The sequence below is a fragment of the Anomaloglossus baeobatrachus genome, unplaced genomic scaffold (assembly GCF_048569485.1).
Source record: "Anomaloglossus baeobatrachus isolate aAnoBae1 unplaced genomic scaffold, aAnoBae1.hap1 Scaffold_850, whole genome shotgun sequence".
In the NCBI taxonomy this organism is placed as follows: domain Eukaryota; kingdom Metazoa; phylum Chordata; class Amphibia; order Anura; family Aromobatidae; genus Anomaloglossus; species Anomaloglossus baeobatrachus.
In genome coordinates, this window is record NW_027445240.1 from 66,335 (window position 1) to 72,334 (window position 6,000).

The 6,000-nt window shown below is 46.3% G+C and overlaps 3 non-coding genes across 3 annotated transcripts; all 3 read right to left on the reverse strand.

Annotated features, from left to right (window-relative positions):
- Positions 1-1,340: 1,340 nt before the first annotated feature.
- Positions 1,341-1,531, reverse strand: LOC142288785 (U2 spliceosomal RNA). The gene has a single exon (XR_012749417.1). It is a non-coding gene; the product is annotated as a U2 spliceosomal RNA (small nuclear RNA).
- Positions 1,532-2,919: 1,388 nt separating this feature from the next.
- On the reverse strand, positions 2,920-3,110 carry LOC142288786 (U2 spliceosomal RNA). Its single transcript, XR_012749418.1, has one exon. It is a non-coding gene; the product is annotated as a U2 spliceosomal RNA (small nuclear RNA).
- A 1,387-nt stretch (positions 3,111-4,497) lies between these two features.
- On the reverse strand, positions 4,498-4,688 carry LOC142288787 (U2 spliceosomal RNA). The gene has a single exon (XR_012749419.1). It is a non-coding gene; the product is annotated as a U2 spliceosomal RNA (small nuclear RNA).
- Positions 4,689-6,000: the final 1,312 nt, after the last annotated feature.

Genomic DNA, 6,000 nt, shown 5'->3' on the forward strand with positions numbered 1-6,000 from the left:
CACATCTTAGGGAGAGAGAGCGAGAGGGAGACAAACCCACGCCTACACAAGACATTTTGTCACCCAAGCCAACCCTTGAAAAGGCTGCTTTGCAGAGCCAAAACAAGAAGAATGGTGCGTTTTGCAGCCGCCGCCCACTGCAATGAATCTGAATAACTCCTCCTTTAGGGCGCAAGCAACTCCCCTCCCCCTTGCAGTCTTTCCAATTCACGATACAAAAAGACGGACAGGACAGGTTGCCTGACTTTCCGTCACTGCCACCCTTTGCCATCCTTACCCGTAGAAAGCCCTTTCATCATCCCCAAACCCTAATCTTTTCCCTTTCCTTCCCAGCCCCCAAACCCTGCCCTCTGTACCTTTCTCACCACCCGCTTCCCTTCTCCTGTCATCCCCCTACCACCCGGGAAAAAAAGAGATTGCCCCCTCCTTCCACTAGCCCACCCTCCCACCCAAAGAACAACTTCTTCTGCGCAGCTTGTTTTCTAGGCAGCAGCGCTATTGTGATGTCATCGGGGGGCATTGTGACAAGCCGCCAGTGTTCCGTCTCTTCATGTTGTGCACAGTTCAAACGGAAAATACATCAACAGGCAGACTACAGAAAAGCTTACTATCAAAGGTTAGAGGGGGGCTTTCTCAGAGGGCTTTTTACAGTTTTTCTATTCCCAATTAGCCGTTTAAGTGTACTTATTGAAAGTAGTAATTCTTTCATAGGCCGCCCTTTCTTAGTATTTGACGTTCCTTATATTGCGGTATGAGGCTTCGCAGTAGGTTGCAAACATTCATCACCCATGACTTTCCCCAATTGAGCTCAGAAGCTCAATGTCTATCATGACCTCTCTTTTAGAATGTCCAAGAGCAAGCAAACTATTCCTCCAGGAGAGGGCGCCAACAGACTACTAAAGAGATCATCATTACTCAAAGAAAACCCCAAAAACCAATGCATGATAGGAATAAACAGGTAACTTTCTTTGGAGTGGAAGCGGAGAGATCGCACCAGATGCCAATTCTAGATGTTATCACACCTGTGGTCACTGCAGCAGCAGGTGAATCCACTTTGTCCAAAAGGGATCTATTCCATTCAATTGCAAATGATCTAGATAAGACAGAGAACTGCAGCACGGGGACATAGCCGAGTTGGTCAGGTTGAGTGGTGATGAGTTTGCTATTTGGATGAATAAAGAAAGTCAAAAGTGTGAAAGATAAAAAACAAAAGGAGGAAGTGTGAAAAGTGAATGGGCCAAATTGAGGTGCATATGAAGACGTATGCTTTCTTCCAATTCATTAAATCGGGCTAATATGAATCAGGTGAATTGAGTTCTGCTTTTGGAAACTGGGTTAAGAAGGGGTGCACCGTTCCTGGAGGTACTGCAATACCAGGTCAATGCGTGGAGTGGACAGAGCAAGCTCTTTTTCCATCTCCCTGTTCTAAAAATCCATTTAATATATGGTCCCCAGATAGGGGACGTATCAGATATTAAACTGATAAGAACAGATACTACACTTGATCTTAGCCAAAAGGCCGAGAAGCGATAACCAGAATTGGTTTGGGCCTCGAGTGGCACCCTGGCCTATGCCGGACACATCTTAGGGAGAGAGAGCGAGAGGGAGACAAACCCACGCCTACACAAGACATTTTGTCACCCAAGCCAACCCTTGAAAAGGCTGCTTTGCAGAGCCAAAACAAGAAGAATGGTGCGTTTTGCAGCCGCCGCCCACTGCAATGAATCTGAATAACTCCTCCTTTAGGGCGCAAGCAACTCCCCTCCCCCTTGCAGTCTTTCCAATTCACGATACAAAAAGACGGACAGGACAGGTTGCCTGACTTTCCGTCACTGCCACCCTTTGCCATCCTTACCCGTAGAAAGCCCTTTCATCATCCCCAAACCCTAATCTTTTCCCTTTCCTTCCCAGCCCCCAAACCCTGCCCTCTGTACCTTTCTCACCACCCGCTTCCCTTCTCCTGTCATCCCCCTACCACCCGGGAAAAAAAGAGATTGCCCCCTCCTTCCACTAGCCCACCCTCCCACCCAAAGAACAACTTCTTCTGCGCAGCTTGTTTTCTAGGCAGCAGCGCTATTGTGATGTCATCGGGGGGCATTGTGACAAGCCGCCAGTGTTCCGTCTCTTCATGTTGTGCACAGTTCAAACGGAAAATACATCAACAGGCAGACTACAGAAAAGCTTACTATCAAAGGTTAGAGGGGGGGCTTTCTCAGAGGGCTTTTTACAGTTTTTCTATTCCCAATTAGCCGTTTAAGTGTACTTATTGAAAGTAGTAATTCTTTCATAGGCCGCCCTTTCTTAGTATTTGACGTTCCTTATATTGCGGTATGAGGCTTCGCAGTAGGTTGCAAACATTCATCACCCATGACTTTCCCCAATTGAGCTCAGAAGCTCAATGTCTATCATGACCTCTCTTTTAGAATGTCCAAGAGCAAGCAAACTATTCCTCCAGGAGAGGGCGCCAACAGACTACTAAAGAGATCATCATTACTCAAAGAAAACCCCAAAAACCAATGCATGATAGGAATAAACAGGTAACTTTCTTTGGAGTGGAAGCGGAGAGATCGCACCAGATGCCAATTCTAGATGTTATCACACCTGTGGTCACTGCAGCAGCAGGTGAATCCACTTTGTCCAAAAGGGATCTATTCCATTCAATTGCAAATGATCTAGATAAGACAGAGAACTGCAGCACGGGGACATAGCCGAGTTGGTCAGGTTGAGTGGTGATGAGTTTGCTATTTGGATGAATAAAGAAAGTCAAAAGTGTGAAAGATAAAAAACAAAAGGAGGAAGTGTGAAAAGTGAATGGGCCAAATTGAGGTGCATATGAAGACGTATGCTTTCTTCCAATTCATTAAATCGGGCTAATATGAATCAGGTGAATTGAGTTCTGCTTTTGGAAACTGGGTTAAGAAGGGGTGCACCGTTCCTGGAGGTACTGCAATACCAGGTCAATGCGTGGAGTGGACAGAGCAAGCTCTTTTTCCATCTCCCTGTTCTAAAAATCCATTTAATATATGGTCCCCAGATAGGGGACGTATCAGATATTAAACTGATAAGAACAGATACTACACTTGATCTTAGCCAAAAGGCCGAGAAGCGATAACCAGAATTGGTTTGGGCCTCGAGTGGCACCCTGGCCTATGCCGGACACATCTTAGGGAGAGAGAGCGAGAGGGAGACAAACCCACGCCTACACAAGACATTTTGTCACCCAAGCCAACCCTTGAAAAGGCTGCTTTGCAGAGCCAAAACAAGAAGAATGGTGCGTTTTGCAGCCGCCGCCCACTGCAATGAATCTGAATAACTCCTCCTTTAGGGCGCAAGCAACTCCCCTCCCCCTTGCAGTCTTTCCAATTCACGATACAAAAAGACGGACAGGACAGGTTGCCTGACTTTCCGTCACTGCCACCCTTTGCCATCCTTACCCGTAGAAAGCCCTTTCATCATCCCCAAACCCTAATCTTTTCCCTTTCCTTCCCAGCCCCCAAACCCTGCCCTCTGTACCTTTCTCACCACCCGCTTCCCTTCTCCTGTCATCCCCCTACCACCCGGGAAAAAAAGAGATTGCCCCCTCCTTCCACTAGCCCACCCTCCCACCCAAAGAACAACTTCTTCTGCGCAGCTTGTTTTCTAGGCAGCAGCGCTATTGTGATGTCATCGGGGGGCATTGTGACAAGCCGCCAGTGTTCCGTCTCTTCATGTTGTGCACAGTTCAAACGGAAAATACATCAACAGGCAGACTACAGAAAAGCTTACTATCAAAGGTTAGAGGGGGGCTTTCTCAGAGGGCTTTTTACAGTTTTTCTATTCCCAATTAGCCGTTTAAGTGTACTTATTGAAAGTAGTAATTCTTTCATAGGCCGCCCTTTCTTAGTATTTGACGTTCCTTATATTGCGGTATGAGGCTTCGCAGTAGGTTGCAAACATTCATCACCCATGACTTTCCCCAATTGAGCTCAGAAGCTCAATGTCTATCATGACCTCTCTTTTAGAATGTCCAAGAGCAAGCAAACTATTCCTCCAGGAGAGGGCGCCAACAGACTACTAAAGAGATCATCATTACTCAAAGAAAACCCCAAAAACCAATGCATGATAGGAATAAACAGGTAACTTTCTTTGGAGTGGAAGCGGAGAGATCGCACCAGATGCCAATTCTAGATGTTATCACACCTGTGGTCACTGCAGCAGCAGGTGAATCCACTTTGTCCAAAAGGGATCTATTCCATTCAATTGCAAATGATCTAGATAAGACAGAGAACTGCAGCACGGGGACATAGCCGAGTTGGTCAGGTTGAGTGGTGATGAGTTTGCTATTTGGATGAATAAAGAAAGTCAAAAGTGTGAAAGATAAAAAACAAAAGGAGGAAGTGTGAAAAGTGAATGGGCCAAATTGAGGTGCATATGAAGACGTATGCTTTCTTCCAATTCATTAAATCGGGCTAATATGAATCAGGTGAATTGAGTTCTGCTTTTGGAAACTGGGTTAAGAAGGGGTGCACCGTTCCTGGAGGTACTGCAATACCAGGTCAATGCGTGGAGTGGACAGAGCAAGCTCTTTTTCCATCTCCCTGTTCTAAAAATCCATTTAATATATGGTCCCCAGATAGGGGACGTATCAGATATTAAACTGATAAGAACAGATACTACACTTGATCTTAGCCAAAAGGCCGAGAAGCGATAACCAGAATTGGTTTGGGCCTCGAGTGGCACCCTGGCCTATGCCGGACACATCTTAGGGAGAGAGAGCGAGAGGGAGACAAACCCACGCCTACACAAGACATTTTGTCACCCAAGCCAACCCTTGAAAAGGCTGCTTTGCAGAGCCAAAACAAGAAGAATGGTGCGTTTTGCAGCCGCCGCCCACTGCAATGAATCTGAATAACTCCTCCTTTAGGGCGCAAGCAACTCCCCTCCCCCTTGCAGTCTTTCCAATTCACGATACAAAAAGACGGACAGGACAGGTTGCCTGACTTTCCGTCACTGCCACCCTTTGCCATCCTTACCCGTAGAAAGCCCTTTCATCATCCCCAAACCCTAATCTTTTCCCTTTCCTTCCCAGCCCCCAAACCCTGCCCTCTGTACCTTTCTCACCACCCGCTTCCCTTCTCCTGTCATCCCCCTACCACCCGGGAAAAAAAGAGATTGCCCCCTCCTTCCACTAGCCCACCCTCCCACCCAAAGAACAACTTCTTCTGCGCAGCTTGTTTTCTAGGCAGCAGCGCTATTGTGATGTCATCGGGGGGCATTGTGACAAGCCGCCAGTGTTCCGTCTCTTCATGTTGTGCACAGTTCAAACGGAAAATACATCAACAGGCAGACTACAGAAAAGCTTACTATCAAAGGTTAGAGGGGGGCTTTCTCAGAGGGCTTTTTACAGTTTTTCTATTCCCAATTAGCCGTTTAAGTGTACTTATTGAAAGTAGTAATTCTTTCATAGGCCGCCCTTTCTTAGTATTTGACGTTCCTTATATTGCGGTATGAGGCTTCGCAGTAGGTTGCAAACATTCATCACCCATGACTTTCCCCAATTGAGCTCAGAAGCTCAATGTCTATCATGACCTCTCTTTTAGAATGTCCAAGAGCAAGCAAACTATTCCTCCAGGAGAGGGCGCCAACAGACTACTAAAGAGATCATCATTACTCAAAGAAAACCCCAAAAACCAATGCATGATAGGAATAAACAGGTAACTTTCTTTGGAGTGGAAGCGGAGAGATCGCACCAGATGCCAATTCTAGATGTTATCACACCTGTGGTCACTGCAGCAGCAGGTGAATCCACTTTGTCCAAAAGGGATCTATTCCATTCAATTGCAAATGATCTAGATAAGACAGAGAACTGCAGCACGGGGACATAGCCGAGTTGGTCAGGTTGAGTGGTGATGAGTTTGCTATTTGGATGAATAAAGAAAGTCAAAAGTGTGAAAGATAAAAAACAAAAGGAGGAAGTGTGAAAAGTGAATGGGCCAAATTGAGGTGCATATGAAGACGTAT